The 19,379-nt window shown below is 37.3% G+C and overlaps 1 protein-coding gene across 12 annotated transcripts in view; it reads left to right on the top strand.

The window, feature by feature from the left end:
* Positions 1–19,379, top strand: part of LOC310900658 (uncharacterized protein) — a 255,378-nt gene that overhangs the window by 10,553 nt on the left and 225,446 nt on the right. For 9 of the 12 annotated variants that reach the window (XR_014585290.1, XR_014585291.1, XR_014585292.1 and 6 more), the window contains exon 2: positions 14,004–14,095. The gene's annotated coding sequence lies outside the window, so the exon portion shown is untranslated. Of the gene's footprint in view, positions 1–12,948; positions 13,127–13,176; positions 13,266–14,003; positions 14,096–19,379 lie in introns of those variants that run through there. The other 3 variants (XR_014585300.1, XR_014585301.1, XR_014585299.1) reach the window with 2 other exon arrangements.

Raw genomic sequence — 19,379 nt, forward strand, 5'->3', positions numbered from 1 at the left:
CCTTCCTCTTTTTTTCTTTTTTTTTCTCTTTACTTTTTTTTTTCTCTTTACTTTTTTTCTCTTTTTTCTTTCTTCTTTTTCTTATTTATTTATTTATTTATTTATTCTTTTTCAAATAGCCTTCTTGCTTTTTCCACTGTAATGGCTGCCTTTTCACTCTGTTCATTCTATATTTTTTGTTTATACTTCTTTTTAATCTGAATTGCTGACAAAGATTTCAAATGAGCAAAACGAATTGGGAGGTATCTTTGAATAAATGTATGAGAGAATAATAAGGGATAATATTTGGTGTTAGAAAAGATGTCAAATAAATGAAAAACAGGGTTTTGTAACATTTTTTCCATTAAAGGAACAACCAAACTATTTGGCTGTTCATCATCTCATATCACTGCTGATGCTATCTCAACATGTTAATACTTATTGCAGTGTTTCTCTTTTGTGTTCATGTGAATCTTTGTCTTTATTAACATTATTCAACCATATTAACTATGATTTATATTCCAGTCACTCCTGCAGACTCCAAAAGGTCAGGAAATAATCTCAAACCTTTCTAAATAGGTAAGATCTGCACAAGTACTGATTTTAGAACATCTTACTAATGAGAAAAAGTAATGCAGAGAACGAGTGAAATTTAGGGACAAGGGAATGACTTCTGGTCTCTTAGGTCATAGATTTGAAGCTGTAAAATGAAGCTGAGTCTCAGATACAAAGTACAATACTGTAATCCTATAATCACATTAAGAAAATAATAGATTCTTATGCCAGAGGAAACCGTTAGTTGGATCTCCTGTGCAGCAAAGGGCTACACTTTTCTTTGAACTGGGCTATGTCTGCTGGCTTCCAGGCTTCAGAAATAATTCTTTAATTTTTAATTTAGATGAGGCAAGTTCATCTTTAATAGCCCAGATATTCCACATGAGTTAAAAGTAAAGTTTTCATTTCCTATACGAGTCAATAAAATTATCGTGAATGTAGGTAATAAGATGACTTCCCTAATCTCAGGGCAACAAAAAGCAATTAGCCACTGTACTATATATAAACAAGAGAACAGTGAAATCGTCTAACTTATAATAACATAAATAATGAGGCATTTGCTAATAAAATTAAGTAAAATGGAATACCAAATTCTTTGTAGAAATAGCTAAAAAGCCAATGGAATTAGACTCACATTTCACCATTGAAACTACTCATATAAGATCCCTAATTTAGAGAGTAGATAGATGAATAAATTACTCTGTCTAGTGTCTCAGAGGAGACAAATTTCAATGGTTTATGATGGCTACAGCGTTCATATATAAATGCATATGTAAGTTGTCCTTTTAAAGATTTACTAAAATACTAAATGAGATTTAAAAAAAAAAACACAACTAAGTGAGTTAAAGGCAGAATAGCATCTCTATCTGTACTTGTAATACAAAGGAAAGTTGTACCACTTACATGGGAGTTTCCTGTTTCCATACTGCCCTGCTTCTGAAATACCAGCTTAAACTTAGCTGTCACTTAGAGTGACAATTTAGTGGAGCTTAAAGCATTACAGCATACCATCTCACCTTTAGAGTAATCATCCAAGTTCAGAACATTTTTAAATTACAGTTTTGATGTATCCTTTGATTAGTAAAGAATAAGGCTTTTTGTTGCTTATTCCTTTAATGGCTGTGTAGAAATATACCATAGGGGTACAATGGTTTGATGTTTTTTTTTCTTTGTTCTCTTGAGTTAATCTGAGATGTGGGTTAAATTATTCACTTTTTCCCTGAAAGTATAATTAAGTATGACTTCTACAGAGATTTTATTGCAAAGTAACATAATGCCAGTTATTTTTATGTAAAACATATGTTTTTCATGGAGTTTTAGATAGTTGTGAGTTGCAGTTAGAGATTTTTACCATCCAGTTCTCTCTTAGATTTATGTAATACCCTGTTCAGATTTAATTTTTTTCTATTTTTTTTTTTTAATTTAAGCTGTGTCAGAAGAGACAGTCTGAATTTCACGTATGATTCTTTAGGGAAATCTAGTCATTACAGGTTTTCATGTTTATTTATTTATTACGTTTTATTGTAACTTTAATTTATATTATAGGAAAAATACCTTTTGTACATTCATTCCTAGAATTCTTTGCTGAGATATTTTTAAGCAATAAATACCTAGTTATACAACTTGAGCAGAAGCATAGCGGTTTCATTTTTCCATTTTAAAACTTTTATAAAAGATGAAACTTCAGCTTTTATCACAGGGAAAGGTGACCTTTTAAAAAACAAAGTAGGTAAATAGATCTTATGATAGCTGGAACAAAGAAAGATCTTTAAAATAAAATGGAGCAATATTCAGTGGCACAGCAGAATCTAGCCAATGCCTATACGGTCTGCAAGCCATTTGTATGTCAGTGTGCTTTTTGGTCCTTTCTTTGATTGAGGTGGAGTGAGCATCCTGACTACTCAGCATATCTGTACTTTCTTATCAGTCAGAAATGCACAGCACTGCCTCTTGAAATGGGGTATTAGAAGTCAGGCAATGTCTGAGAAACTGTGGACAATGCAGAGAAGGTTAAAAAAAAAAAAGAAAAAGTCACAAAAAACCCTAGGTGACAGAATGGGGAGACACAGCTGCTGTGCTGAAACCTCAGAGATGTTAAACTCTTATCTTATGCACACATACCAATTTCAGCTGTACATCTACTGCCCAGCATATCAATTTATAATCTTCAGTTAACTTGCTTAATTAGCTGAATACTTTGGGCCTCTTGTTACTCTGTTGATTTATGCAGTCAAAAAAGATTCTGTGAGGCTATTAATGAAATCCCAATGATTTTCATTTGGTTGCCACTGAGCTGCATTTGGATCAAACTCTTGTTAAAAATTGTTCTTGGCTCCTTTTAATTAAGGCATAATAGTTCTCATAGCCTTTTATTTAGGGCAAAAGCTTTAGTCAGTTAAGTATTTTTATTGTTATTTGATAGATAGAGAAGCTGCATCCAAGGAATTTTAAGTGATTTGCCTGAAGCAAGACAATGATTGTCAGAGCTAGGACAAGAAAGGAGAGGAACATAGCTCCCATTCTCATGCTTCATTTACTGTGTGCACTGACCCATGGGCATTTTCTTATGCGTTTTTCTTATATGTAGCATGGGAAGAGTCAGAGTTCTCAATAATTGTACTAAAATGTACTTTTGTTTTTTAAGTATTAACAATAATACTTCAGTGTAACAGAGCATGTTATTATTTCAGCCTCATGAAAATGTCTGATGTCTGCCTGCAGAATTGAAAAATACATTTTTCTTAAGGGAAAAAGAGTGCTTTTGTTGGGAAAGACTCCCTACTAAGAAGGTCACCTTTTTTTTCCCCATCAAGTGGTGAGGTTATTAAAGATGGAAATACCTGTATGTCTTGCTGATCAGAACCCTAAGCGAGGTTCTCTAAGTAGGACATCACACAAATGTCTGAAATTAATAATCATACACTGACTTGAAATGGTGATATTGTCACACAATTGCAGGCTCATCTGTTATGCAATGAAATACCATGGATCTTTTCCCAGGTAAGGTGATTTCAAAACACAGACTGACTGTATTGGCCAGGATCAGCCAGAAATAGAATTTTTCTAGTAATTTTCTGTGGAATAATCTGGGCTTTATTCCATTATTCAATTCTGAACTCAGCTGAATACTACATGCACCCCCATCATGAATAAACAAACAAAAAATAAAGATAAATGAAAGACTGGTAGTATAGGACAATAGCTCGAACATCTGTGAGATATTAGTGCAGAAGAAATGACAAAGTTGTAATGAAAATACAGCAGGATACGTTTTATGTCAGAATAGAAGATGGATGTACATGACACTGCAGTTTAAATATTTAGCAATAACATAGAGCTCTTTGTATGTAGATTTTAAAGTCTCTTGCAAGGGATGGCTAGGGATGATTATATATATGTTAAAAGTCAGGGTAGAAAACAACAAAACAAAAACAACAGGACATGTTGTTACTAAGTAAAAAAAATTGGAAAAGTCTGTTTTTTCAGTCCTACCCTCTAATCATGAGATGTCACCAGCTCCTTAAGAGCACCCCATTGAGACGGAAGGATTTTTTGCCTGGATACTTGCTAAACTGTAAGAAATAAACCAACAAGGCATAGTACAGAGGAATTTCAAAGTACAAAAATTGGAATGGAATTGCTGAATCACCAAGCAATCATATTTTTGCTCTGAGGTGGAATCTGGAACACAGACATAACATGAAAGAAGCGCATGCTTAGTAGGTTATTTGGAACTTGAGGTGGATTTCCAAGCCCGAGGTAGGTAATGTCTGAAACCATTAATCATTCATTTCAGGTATAGAGAACAGAGAGCAGCAGCTGGTGCTGCTAGTTCTTCTGGCAGACATTTGCTGGCTACCACTGAGAGAAGGAAAAGACCCCAAAGCAATATGAAGGCAGCATCAGGCAGGATGAAGAGGCTAAAGTACACGATGATCAGGTTCAAGCAGCAGTGAAAGGAGCTGCCAGTTCCCATATGGGTGATGATTTATTTCTTCAGTCTTGCTCTCTGAGCTCCATCCTTGTCACTCAGAAATGCTCAACCTCCTCCACATCACCTCCATCGACTCTCAGGTGTATGCATGAAGTGAGGGGCGTGGAGCTTGCTAGGGCAGGGTTGAGTAGCAGCTCCAAGCTCGGTTTCTATATGCCAGTAGCACTCTGTGGGCATGAGCCTGGCTCACTTGCATAGCTCTACCTGGGCTTCATGCTCATTCAGTGGGAGGGTTATGATATAGAACTAAATGGTCATCGACATTCTTGCTTAAAAGAGTAGGAAGTGGTTTCTGCATTTTTTTTTAAATGCTGTGTTCTGTGATGGTGCCCAAAGGGGCAGATTATTGTTGATTGTTGTTGGTTTCTGTTTACCATTATGATAAATCAGTGTTTGCAGTTTGTGGTAGCTGCAGCTCTTTTTTTTTTTTTTTTTGGTCGCCCGCAATGTCAGTCTATTTTCCACCATTTCCTATTGTCTGCTTACAGTTTACTGTTTCCATTTCTAATGCATATGGTTTTTAAGACTTGTTCCAGGGCCCTTAACCAAGATGCATCCAATATCCAAGCTACTATCTGTAATGCCCTAACGTGGAATAGATGTATAAACTAGTCTTGGATAAATTTAGGCTGGAAATTCATCCCGATAGATGGATGTGCATCTATCCAGATAGATAGGAAGAGATATTTTGAAGCAATTAAAAAAAAACGGGGGGAGGGGGAGCTTTAGGAAGGAGCTTGACCATTTTAATATCATTATCGTATGACATGTATGTAGTACCCATGGACAAAAGACCTCTTCTATCTCAGTGGTACTCAGCAAGCAGAAAATGTCTTTAGCTCACAAAGAAGTCCTATCTGGAGTTCCTGTCTTGGGCAGGGAAAAAAAAAATGAAGATAGATACAGATAATTTCAACATCTAGAAACAGAGTACAAAGTGCTCCCTCATGAGAGCTGTTAAGGAATATAATATATTCTCTGAAAATATATCCTTGCTACTCTTGAGAGGATTTTCCATCATATGATACTAAAAATATCTCTAAATCCACAGTTGATGAGTTTAATTACTCATCAGCTCTTTACATTACAATTCATTACCCTGAGGTAATAAAGATAAAATAAAGCATTTAGATGCCATTGTGCCATTGTTACAGTATGTTCAACAGAATGTCCCTAATCAATGCTGCTTTTGTTTATGGAGCACAGCTAATAGAAATATGAGCACTGTACTGAACAAAACAATTTTATGAGGTGCGTGAGCTGCTTCTTGTCTTTCATTTTCTTTTATTTTTCTGTAAGGATGGCTAGCTTAATTACAGGAGTTTAATGAATGATATTTGCTGATCTTACTTTGTACAGTGTCATTGTAATTATTAACTGTGATTATTTTACATAAAAATATGTCCTATAACAGGATAGTTCCTAGTATAGTCTGTTCTGTGCAACTCTTGATAGTAAAATCTTGACAGAAATTATTACTTTACATAACGAAGCTTTGAAGGAATCAACATATTTCAGATTAATAGTGAGTTCTATTTCATTATGTTATGCGTAACTAAGAGTTGGTAAAAAGCAAAGTTATTTCCTTTGAGGGTAAATGATACCTGCATGGTATCTTGTAACTTAAGTAAAAATGGTTGAATAAATAGTAAGCCTAAATCTTTTCTGCTGACTAGTAAATTTTGACTCTCGTCCAAATCAGAGATTACTGTAATCTGTAACTGGGTTACTTGTGGTCCCATTGCTCTAATTCAATACACTGAAGTTGAATACCAGGTGCCAGGTACACCTATTACAGAACTGTTTTTTTCATGTGGGACACTGAGCATGTGAGGTCCTTTCCTCAAGTACCTTTGCTCAGCCTATTTGGCTCAAACCACCATTTTAGAACCTCAGTCCTCATTTTCAGAGCAATCAACATATCAATTCTAAGATGCATCTCAAAAAGGCATCAGTTTGTGAGGTACTATAGCACCCATGGACCTCTGGGAGAAAGACCAGGACAAAATATGAGATGTCACAAAAGGACAATTTCACCATTAGTAAAACAAGGCAAGTACCTCTTTTATAATGGAATAGTTAAGATTTTTTAAAATTATTTTTTAAGATAAAAATTAAAAAATCAAATACAGAAGTTTCTACTCCAGCAGTATTCTGGATTTGATTCGGTTTACTAATTTCTACCCCAGTAGTATTCTGAAAAGAGCTGAGATGCCTTGCGGTCTTCTATAGCATCAGTTTGGCTTTTGCAATCAGTTCTGAATGAAAGTGTATGCACAGGGACTTAATATCCCTATTTAAATAATCCATTTTAGGAATTAATATAGATTAACTTTCTTGAGTTTGATTATGCGTACAAGAGACACCGTATACTTATTAACTGATTTTCTTTTTCAGTCATGAAACCGCTTTTTAAATGTAAATTTTTCTTTGTCATAAGCAAACTTTCTTAGTTGTTTTTTAGGGTGGTGTTCTTCCTGTTACTCTAGGCAAGCATGTGCTTACCAATTAAAGACTGACCTGGTCTATCCTTCTTGATGTTTCATGCACTGCTGTTACTGGATGCCATTTAGTCTGCCACTGTCAACACTGAAGTCAATAGCTGTGATCATATCTATGGGTGTTACATGACTGTATGACCCCAATATACAACTGACAACTGGCAGTTTGGAGCACTCCATATCTCAATTTATTTTGCACTCGTAAAGTGTTTGCTGGAATAGGTTGAAGAATTTGTAACTTTGCACTAAAGTCATGGGATGGTTGTTCTTATCTGAGTTTCTAATTTCCAGCATGGTGAGCATGTATGAGGGGGCTTTTTTAAAACAAAGGCATAGAGTACTCGTGGCAGCCTATACAAAGTCACAACACCCCTAACAGATTTATTTTTCAAATTTTTTTGCAATATGGCTCAATGCATGACACAGGGCTAATGTCTACTATGGAAAATACTTGGACCAGAAGTGAACTGACTCCTACGCTTCCTAGTGATTCTTAAAGACAGAAAGGGATGTGCAAACAGCATAGATGTGCTAAATATTGGAGATACCTTTATTATAAAATATTATTGTTTAATAAAACATTGATTACAGTTTATTATATAATATTAATTAATCTCTTACTGATCCTACCCTGTTTCATCTGTATGTTGTGTATTGTGCTCTTGTGCTCTTTCATTCAACATTTTAATTGTAAATGAGATAAACAGTCCTATTTGGGTTACATAAAAGGATTACATTGGTGGTGACAAAAGTCTGCCTATTCCTTTCTCTGTGATGTACTCATACTAAAAGGGCATCCTGCTGCAATCTGAAATATTGTAGGACTTGAGTGAAGAAGTAATATCTGGAAGATACTTGATGTAGTTATCAAAAGAATGTGATTTTGGAACAGTGTTTCCATTTAATTTGTAAATAGCATGTCATTCTATGCCGTAATGAAGCCAATGTGCTGAACTATCTAAGCTAGATCTTAAAAAGCAAGGCTGCGAGTACTGAAGCGGCATAGCTATGTTAGTAAGGTCATACAAACTGAAGGGATACTTCATCTCCAATTGTTCAGCTTTTGGTAGTCAAGTAGGTTCAGTCTGAATTAATTGGGATATTTCTGTACGACACTGAACTTTTACTATTAAGCATTTGCTGTCTTCTGCATCAGTGATTAGTTCTTATACCCAGGACAATTATTCCATGGTTCAAATGACTTAGAAATTCGGGGTATACACCCATCAACCTACTTCTCCTTGAAAGAGTTTCAAAGCCATGGACTTAAAACTGGGAATCCTTTAATTTTTAGCTTAATGCTCTCCAGCTTGGCTATTCCAGCTTTACAGGAAGCAATGTATGTATTGTATATATGTTATCCAGTCACTGTAAGAAAAAGTGGCAAGTTCCAAAGATCGACTGAATGTCAATCTCTGTTGGCCTCTGTTAAATTCTATGGCAGGGAACAGGATTAAGGCTTGGTGAAGCTCTTGAGTTTATTCATGAGGTTTCAAAAACATAGAACTGGGCTCAAAATGAAATAGTCTTTTTTCCAAGGTAACTATCTCATGGGAATTATGTCATTTTGGAAATGAACTGTTGCATAAACATTGTCTCCAGAAAGGACATGAGGTTGTTAGCACACAGGTCTGAACCAATGCAGAGCTTTCAAATCATCAGTGAGCTCAGTAATTCATAACCTTTCATTTCAGCAAGGGTTACATTGCTTGTTACCGCTGGTGGCTAGCAAACAGTAAACATTGAATTATGCTATCCTTGTCAACTGGAGCAACAGTACATGTCTAGTCCCTTTGATCCCATAGAAAACCCACAGACCTTCTACACAAGTGAGACAGCTGCCTTGCTTTGAGAAAGGAATGGAAACTTCACTGAATTTAAACTACAGTTTTTGATGGTGTATTTTTCCCTATTCCCATGAGGTTGAGTTTCAAGGGATTTTTATTTTTATTTTGTGTGTGTGTGTGTGTGTGTAAAATATCTTTTGTTCTTAGTTAAAAACATATCAGACTTCTATTTCAGTCTTATGGCCTGACAACAGCTTTCAGCAGTCCAAATGGGCACCATGCATTTCTGGCATGCATTCCAGGCACTCAGGATGTTGAGACCTGCAGTGCGCTTGAAAAAGAATAATTTTATTTTTTATTATCTTCTATAATTAAAGGATGCATCTCATCCACTTATGTAGAGAGAATGTCATTGACAGAGGTACGCAGTCAAATTCATTTCGATATCAGTAAAGTTTTTCATTTCTAGAGGCATCATAAGCTTCAGTCATTACTATAGGATAGTAGATCAGTACTATTGTTAGCTATTAAATGTTATCATCCTCCTGGATTTTAAAGCTGCCGTTCATAATATTAATTCAGGGTAACTGGATTTGTGTGCAGAGAACCTATCCTTAGTCGGGTACAGTAATTTTACAATCACTGTCTGAAAAGATTTTCCATTCTGTGACATTTTTCAGTTATTTCCTGGTTTTCTGAAAATATCCTCAAAGGCATAATCTGCAGTAAATAACAAGAATCCAGTATGGTAACATCAAGGAAGATTCACTTCATGTAGAATCTTCTGGTCAGTGTGGATAGGAGAATTTAATTTTCGGTCATGCTGGGACTGGGGTTGCCATAAGGCCTCTCAGACATACAGTAGATCTTGTAAAATGTGTAGGCAGACACTTTGCTTCATTTTCCCTGTTTACTGCAGGTATAACGTTGTTGCCTTTCACTTTAGGTAGGAACTAACCCACCCACAGCTAATGTAGTTGCATTCCCTTATGTCTGAGTGAATTTTGGATATGCAGAAAGGTATTCACAGGTTTCAAGCCAGGAAAAGAGACAATTCTGGTAGAGAGAGAGGTAGAGAGAGACGGGTACACTTGTAAATAAAGTCGTCTTCATGTCTTTATGTGTATGATGTATGAAGATGAAATTCCTTTTTTTTTTTTTTTTAAATTTCAGCTTTCTTAGGTCCTTCTATAGGAAAAAAAATAGAACAACTAATAAGCTCCATATTTCTATGTCTGAACACTGTTTTTATTGTAGAAATATTTGATTTGTTGACATCTTGAAATTAGTATTCTTGTGACTGCAGAAGAGTGTGGTGTTTTGGTGCACATACTACTTTAAGCAAGAACTGACATATTGTTTAAGAAAAAAATGGAAGGGGAGCTCCTTAGCAACAGAGCATGTTAATGCTAAATGCTAGAATTTGTATGAAACTGGTATAAATTAGCCAATATTAGACTGTACAGTCACACTTTCCTTTTATTTTGGTTGCTGTGATGTTACAGTATGAGTGCTTCAGGCCATGTGTATAATGCAAAGCCTCTTCTGGAAATTCGTTTTAGCTGACAGTGTTCTTAACAAGTGACAGTTCTAAATATAGCTCGATGAGTAAAAAGACATTGCCCTTAGGCTGGGCTGATCACAGTGCCACAGATTTTTTTTCTCTTCTCTATTACAAGCTCAAATGCCAAAAATAAAGAATAAACAAAAGAAAAGCTATTTCTCTCACAGGCCTCTCTCCCTGTTACAAAGAATGATGAAGACTTAAGTGAGGGTGACATAGTTTGTTTCAGGTCATTTTTACTCAAGTTAGTGTGCAACTTTAAAAGCATGATTGGTAATGAATTGTGCAGATGATCAAATATCCAGATTTACTGTGTCCAAATGTTTCCTGTGTACATGATTGAGGGATGAGGAAAATGCACAATGGGTTTACATATCTACCTATAGGCCTGTAAAGGACAGAATTCCAGGTAGGAATCTACAGATGGGATTTTTCTAACTATGTATTCATTTCTGCTTGACAAAATGAACAGCAGTTGTTATTTTGGATATTGGAGAACATTCAGGACAAAGCATGTTTGCATTGATTTGAAAAATAAAGTTCATAAAAGCAAACAAGAAAACTAATGTGGCTAGTAAGTAAAAGTACTGTTCCTTATTTATGTAGCAAACTGTAATTCCAAAAATTACTATGCCGTAGTCTAAGTGGAAACAACACAGAAGAGATGTCATTTGTAAAGTCATTTGTAAACACACGTGAGAATATCTTTTGGCATGAAGAACACATTATTTTGATTTAAGAAGTGCTACCAGATTTATAAAGTTCCAAGCAAGGAGGGAGGAGCTGGGACATGCAAACTGATCCATAAATGGAGCTGTGACGAGTGCTGCCAATGAGAATCTTATTTATCTCAGTGACTGCCACTGCTTTCCATGGTAAAAGCTACATCTGCTATACAAAGTAATCTCCAACGGTTTAAATCTTTCCTCCCTTCCAAATGTTTGCCTCTACTGGGAAGGATGTCCCAAGCTAGTTATGGCTTCTGCATGTCCACTTGGAAATTGGAATACCAGTTTCCAGTGTGAACTGTGGGTTGAATACAGTACTTCTGTTTGGCCCAGAGCAATATAAAGACCACAGGTGCAAAGCTTGGTCCCATTGGCAGAACTGTCTCGGCCAATAAAATAATCTGACGTTGAAAATTTCCCTGAAAAAAATTACTTATATAAAATATAAGGGTAAGTGCTACTTTTGTCAACTGGTGTGTGAAGTATGTCTGACACACTCTGACATACTCTGTCGGACTGAGTATGTCTGAGATAACGGTGTGACTGAGGCATCTCCTGGCCCATACGGTTATCATTGGTCAGTTGTGACCAAAAGGTTACCCAGATCTCATGCATGTTCTAGTAAAAACCTCTACGTGGACAGATGGACTGTAGTCAGGTTTCTATATTCTGAAATGGTTGTGCCATGATTTCTCATGAGAAACAGCAGTGTCCTCAGCAGCCTTTCAGCCTTCGTTCAGATTCTCTCCAAACTTCGCCTGTAGTGGGATCGTGGTTAAGTGTATTTGCACAGAGGTAAGTGGATCACTGTAAGAGAAATGGAGAGAATACCTTGAGGGTTCAGCGTGATGTACTGTTTTTCTGCACTAACCCATTGCTGCTCCTGACGTTTCTGCAGAGCCCTACGACTGAGCAGTGGAGATGTGCATGCGTGGGATGGGTCATGCCCTGCCCCCCAGTTGCTGTGGAAGGTGTACCTTCACAAGGGGCTTGGTGTCTTAATGCTTAGGCTTGTGTTTTTCCATCACTGGAAAATGTAACCAGATTTGTGTTTAATCTCTAGAGGTACCTGCGTGCTCTAGTTTGCAATTTGAACACTGAGATTTACACACAATTTCCTCTTCAATCCCATTTCAGCATTTAACTATAATCCTCTGAAGTGGCTAGACAAGAAACCAGTTTTGTAATGCAAAACAACAAAAAACAAACCCTTGTGTGTTCATGAGCATGAACGTGTAATACAAACCTGGCCTCCACCACTCTGCTTTCTAATTATGTGCATTTATGTGTTTGTGGAACTCGGAGGTGATGCCTGAAATAGCAGTGATGATATACTGTTTCAAGTTCACCGCATTACGAGCAGAAATGCTGAAGCTGTCAAAGTACATTTTTGATTAAATCCCCTTATTAGCCTACTGAGCTGTAAGAGGATCTGAAGAGAGCCTGAGGTAGCTGAACTGTAGTCATTCCCCTTCCGAGCTGCAGGACCAAACGGGTTATTTCCTAGACCAGCTCTCGAGGGCCTGCTGAGGACGTGGGGCTCGGTTCTCCTCAGCACTGTCCCCGTCTGCGCCTTGTCCCGCTCCCTGCTGGGTTGTGGCTGCGGGGACGCAACCCCAGCTCCCTCGCGGTGTCCGTCGGGCGCACCTCGGGGGATGCGCGCTGGCAGGAGCAGCGCCTGGCCGAGCGCAAACGCCGCGCCGCTCCCCGCCATTTTGTCACGCGGCGGGCGGCGGTTTATGGGGGGGGGGGGGCGGCTGCCAGCGACCGTTGGGCCGTTGGGCGGGGCGCGCGGCGGGCGGCAGGTGGCGCGGTGTACAAGGCCGTGGGTGGGCGCGAGGCGGGGGGAACTCCTCGGAATCACCAAGCCTGGAATGGTTCGGGATGGGAGGGACCTCAGAAACCAGCTGGTGCCAGCCCCCGCCATGGCCAGTGGCACCTCCCGCTGCGAGTCGTGAGGCACAGTGTGCTTGTAATTGTAGCTGAAGTGAGCAACGCGAGGTCGTGTCAGACAGCAGGTGGGAATGGAGTACCTGAAGGGAAGCTGCGCAGCTGCTAACTGTGCGTGGTCAAATTTGCTGTTGAGGAAAAGGGTGAAGCCGTTTGAGAGTTCAGCTGAATTCAGTTCACTGAGATCAACGGGTCTACTCAAAGAAGGCAAATCCTGCAGAAAACTCAGGAAGCAGAATGTGTCATTGTAAAAATATACCTCACAACTGAATGTTTCACACCATTCCCCCCCCCCCCCCAAGTGGTGTTTATAAAACCCACAATACTTTCTTCCCTACGTTTTCCTTAAAAAGCATATCTTTGTACATATCACTGCTGACAGGCTACGTTGTGATGCGTCAGTTTATGTTGTGTCAATTGCCTCTGGTTATATAATGTGCCATGACATGACTAATGCAGCCCAACATGAGTCACCTGTCGTGACAGCTTTGTGCTCTCAAAAGAAACCATTTGCCCTCCCTTCAGAACATTTTTTTTTCTTTCTTGAAGATTTCCAACTTTTTGTTGCTTTGAAGTTTACAAGAAAATGTTAAGTGGGCACATATATTCAATAACGCATACAAGTAAAAGATTATTGAAATGCCTAAAAGCACAGGGTGCTCCCACTGCGTACTATGAAGGAAGATGATTATAGATCTGCTACTACAATGTAGCATTGTATCTGAAGAAAATGTTACTAACAGAACAGAAATCCCAAGTGATGAGTGGGAATCTAGAGGTGAATGGCTTTAATCAGGGCTCACTTGTACCAGAAAATTGTATATATTACATTGATTTATTAACAGTGGGCTATGATTGTGTTGTTAACAACATATGTAAGAGTCATATTAATGATGTAAATAAAACATAGATAGAAATGCAAACTTTTACCCATTTTTCTTATAGGAGAGACATTCAGATACTATCAGCCATTGTTTTCTTATTATAAGCCACCACTTGAAGTGCTTGAGACAAAACAGGCGGAGAACTTCTCAAAGGTAGGGAATTTGTATTTACAAAAGTCTTGTGCATTCTCTTATTACCCTGATGAATTTTATTTTATTTTGTTTGATTCATTTATGCCTCTTGTTATTTCTTATGAAATCAGAAAATGGTCATGATTTTTTTTCATAACCATTATATCTTTCCCTCTCAGATGTATGCATTAAAATCAGGTCTCCTGCATGTCAGTATAATCTCTTTTTTCCTTAAAACATAGTATATCTCTATATAGCAAATTATATCATTGTTTTCCTAATGGTTTTGAATGACTGGTGTAGTCAAGAAAAGACCTCACATCATTGTGTAGTTCTCAAGTTATACAGGAAAAAGCGTAGCTCAAATCCACTAGGCTTATTCAGATGCAAATGGATAATTGCACAAACTCATGCCATTTCTATAAATAGTCTAAGAAAACACAAGTAGAGTCCAATAAAATACATATTGCAATCAGTTCAGTTGGCTTCAGCAGGTGCTGAAGGTCCTTGGAAGAACACCTTACTTATGAGTAAATATGTCCCACCCTGCTTTTTTCCACACTTTGTGTTGCTCTACCATTCTGTTCTGTAGATACAGAAATAAATGTATCTTACGTAGTCTTTTTCTTTTTCTTGTGTGTACAGCACAGAAGCTTCTTGTTTTACCATTTTTATACAGTTAATAATAATATCATAATTTATTACAATAGAAGCATACAGGTTTCTAATTTCTCTCTGTAACTATTGGGAACCAAATTCCCTACAATAGGAGTGGGACTTCTCCCTGCAAATATATGTGCACTACTCATGAATATTTATTTATGCTTCTTGTAACCCTCCCCCTACTCCCAACACATATGTAACTCCAAAGAAATGAGTGACGCCATTAACTTACAGCAATAACATAACAGGCTGTGAAGAGTAGCCACCTTAGGCAATGTCATGTATACTTCAACAAACATGCTCACAAACCTGTACTAATAAACCAGTAAAATCTCCACAGGAATTATTTGTAATGATTTTGCATTTTTTCCATTCAGTTCTGGTCACTGTTAGGTAACTTAATCTCAGTCCATTTTACAGGTTAGAAGTGCTACATTTTTACTAAGGAACTTCAGACTGTGTTCCTCAACTACTTGAGATATTAATGTATCATGCCTGACACAATGTCTTCTATTCAGTAAAGGTGTACAAAAGGGCAAAACTTACGACATAAGCTTCACTACAAGCCATTTTACTGATTTGGTATGAGATTTCCATAATGATTTATACATGAAGATACACTTAAATGCTTGGAATGGTGGTCACATACCTAGTAAGGTGTGCTTTACACAGCATATTATACTAGTGCTCTGTATTTTGGTTCACGGGTTGCTTTTGGTCTGTACAGTCTGAAATGCTTATCAAAGAATCTACTTCTTTCCTGTGGAAGAACTGAAAGAGAAACAGGAGGAGGAGGAGGAGCTCTAACTATTCAAAAGCAGCAGCTGCATTACCCGTATTAAATGTGTACAGTATGGTAATACCTGATGGGGATGAAATGTGTTGAGAAAATTCTGATAGAACTGGGGAACTTTTCCCCATTTTTCATTCTGCACCATTTAGGTACTAATAGCTGCATATTCAATATTCTTAAGTCTTGGGGAGCACTTGAATCTGAGAATTGTAGATCTTAGCGCATGAACCTTTGCCGTATGGAGCAGCACTGTCACTGGCAAGGAGACTCATCCTCCTATGGGAAATAACTGTGGTAGGGTAACAAACATTCAGACCCACTGAATCCCATTTCAGCATAGGCTTTGGGTTTGCAGTCAGCATGTGTTACGTGTGTGCAGAAAAGAGAGAACAAGTTTTTAGTTTTCATACTTCTGCAACAAAAAATTAAAAGAACAATTTTATGTGACAGTTTACACATAGAAATACTGTTTTTACTCATCTGATAAACAACTCATAAATACTTTTGACTTCTAAATGTATATTTCTTTTATACTGTACTCATGCTGAGATATACACCTTGACATACAACATTTGAAGTCTGTTCAACGGGTGACACATATTAGCCTATTGAGTAACCCATACAGAATAGTCAATTTATATGAAAATAAATTAAACTATGATTTTTTAGCTTGGAAAGAATGTAAATGAGGAAGAATATGAAGGAAGTATATAGATTTCACATACTGAACATAAATAAAGTGAGCAAAGTAAAGCTCAGTGCCCTTTTTCTCCTTATGCAGTCCATCCCTAATAAATTCTCAGATCCCTGCGTGACCAAGGATAGGGAGGTTAACAGAATAAACAAAATAAACCTATTTCAGGGGTGGGTGGGGGTGGGGGAGCAGCAAAAAAAGATGAAGAAAAAAAAAAAAAGGAAAGGGAAGAGGATTGAAGGGTTACTTCTTGATGCCAAAATAGGGAACCAGAAAGGGAGTTGGACCATAACATATGGAGAGCTCTCACTTTTCCTTGAGGGGACCATAGAGCTTAAGTTTGGTGTACAGTGGTGATTTTCCTAGAGAACTGGCAGTAAGGGGACTAGAAACGTGCTCCACAGTTGTTGAAATCACCCTGAATACTGGCCACTACCAGGAACAGGACGCTGGACTAGATGGACCTTTTGTCTTTGTCAAAGTAATTTTACTTTTTATATAGTAAAATAGAACACAAAAGAATATATCCCAGAATACTGTTAGCATGTCTGAGTGTTTATTTCCTGGAAAGAGTGAACCATAAAAATGTATTATTATTCATGCAAAAAAAAATTGTCAAATTAGCGTGAAGCCATTGTGTTCAAAGGACCTTTAAGTCAGGACAGCAGACACTCCACTTCCGGAGAAGGAAACTGAATAGAAATCATGTGACTTAAGTAGGTGCTTTTAAAATTAAAAATGAGTTTCCTTTCCATACAAGCTGGCTGTGAAAGGAGAATACGTGCGGGCAGACATCCATAACTGGAAGTAGGGGAGCATTCCGTGAGTTTCACAAAATAGCCAGAGGTGGGCTCTGATCCTGTGAGAATGGAGCTCGATCAAGAAGAAACCTTTTAAGAAGATTCTTGTCTAGAGTCATTCAGTAAAAATTAACAGCTCAACAACATACAATATCTTCTACAGGAAAAAAAGAAAAAATCTTTTCCTTCTAGCTGGACTCTTGCACTTGTGATACCATAAACCCCCAAACACATTCAGGCTGGATGTATCTTTGATCTGAAGTGGCTGCACACTGATGTTTTTGCATGATCTTCACTTTCAGTGTTATCATTCAAACTGTGTTGGGGGGGAGGAGGTCTAGGAGGGAAGGAGTAAAAATGCTTTTAAAATTGAAAAATGCTTGTCAAAAATCAGTGGGAAGGAGTGAGAAAAGTTGCCATGACAACCTCCAGCATTGTACTTCTGAAGAATTGCTTTACACGTTTGACACACTTGCAGTTTTCCCTTTCTGCAGTGATTATGATGTTTCATGCTTCTCCTTAGTTTATCTTACATCTGTGTAAATACAACATTGCAGAGTGATACGCTTTCAGTATATGAGCCCGTTTGCCTCTGTAGCTGCAACAAATACAGGATTTTAATAATTCTGGACTAAATTCTTCCAGGTCTTGCAGGCTAGTTTATCTGACATTAATAGAGCTGCTTTTTGCCATTTTCTTGTTATAAAAGTTGTAGACGGAATATGTCAATGTTTTGTGATCTCAAAGAAGAAAATATTTAGAAGAGAATGTTTGGGTTTGGCATAGTAAGTTTAGAAGTTATTCCCTTCAGCATGGACAGAGTAAGTGGGAGAAAAAAGCACTGTCTTCTTAGACTGAATAATCATGAGGGAAAGAGGATAATGAAAATGACAAGTACAAAGGTCTGAGAAGGCAGGTCACACAAGTGTACAGAACAAAGATGGTACTTAGCGTTTTGCCCTTGCAAACATGCAGGAGTAGAGTTGAAGGTATTCAGGTAGGTCCGAGCAAAAAAATTTTGATGTAACTTTTTTTTTTTTTTCAGAAAAAGATTACATGTTTTGATCATGAGTAATTTGTGCATTGAATCTGTTGAATTCCTTCACTGTTGAAACTATAAACATCTTTGAAAGTCAAACACCTCTGTTTGTACATTGTCCTCTTTACCCCCAACCAAAAAAAAATTTGTTGCTGAGTTTAACTTAAATAAAATTAATCCCTTATCGATCCAAAATTTCCTGCATACAACTTTATGCTTTTTGTGAAATGGGAGCGCTAGGCTTAAAACCAACAAATTTTCTTTTTTTTTTTTCCCCCTTGATTTTTTATTTTTTTTTGAGTAAATTAGATTTCTTCTTAGCATTCCATTTTGGACATTAAGTATGGGATTCATTATTCATGCATCTCTAGTAAGACCCTTGCTTGTTTTTTCTGACTACAAGCATGAGAGATCCCTCTAGGTTTTTACAGGCAGAGGCATGCCAGCAGGACAGGTGGCAGCAATTTGCTTAAGAAGACAAACCGGAGTCTGTCCTCTAATGGCTGAAACGTTGAATGCATTGTATCTTATTCTGCTGCTGTGTCCCATTAGCCTAATAGGTGATTGTCATTATGAAGTCGTTAGCAGTTCATTTTGCCCCTGATATTTTTGGGTAGCTTCATGCATTAGAATTGTTTGAAGGTAGGTGCCCTTGGTCTCAGTTATAATTTACGTATTATGTATTTTATGTAAAATCCATGTTAAACAATGAATAATAGGACAGGATGCGCAGGTCAGAAATTGACAAAAGCTGAAACAGTATTTTTTTATTTGGATTATTTGGTTTATTCATAACTCCTATGTAGGTAACTGGCTTAATACTGAAATATCAGTTTGATTTCCTTTTTCTTAGAGAATTGTATCTCATCTGCAATACAATAAAGTTATTTACTGGCCCCAAATATATAAAAGTGAATGTATAATAGATATCTCTACCATCTAATTATTCCTACTAGCTGCCATTTACTTGATTCCTTAGTGAGCTTTACACTGAGACGTTCAACACCATATGGTATTTACTTTAATGAAGGATCAATATGTGAAATAGAATAGTGAATGTGTTGCATTGTTGTGTAAGTAACTCTTCTATCATCTTTCTCTGGTTATCTGTAGAGACCACAGTGTTTTTCTTTTAGTTCAAATAGCCAAAGTTTGATGATTAACTTTCTGGTGGTTTATACAAATCGAATGATTGAACTTTATTCTCAATTAATCCTCAGAAAAAGGCACAAAATTCTGCTTCCCTTGACAAGATAAAAGCAAACAAATTGACGCTTTCCTTGCCATGCATATCAGTCCAGTGAGATGTGTGATCT

This window comes from Anser anser (assembly GCF_964211835.1).
Source record: "Anser anser genome assembly, chromosome: 5".
NCBI classification, from domain to species: domain Eukaryota; kingdom Metazoa; phylum Chordata; class Aves; order Anseriformes; family Anatidae; genus Anser; species Anser anser.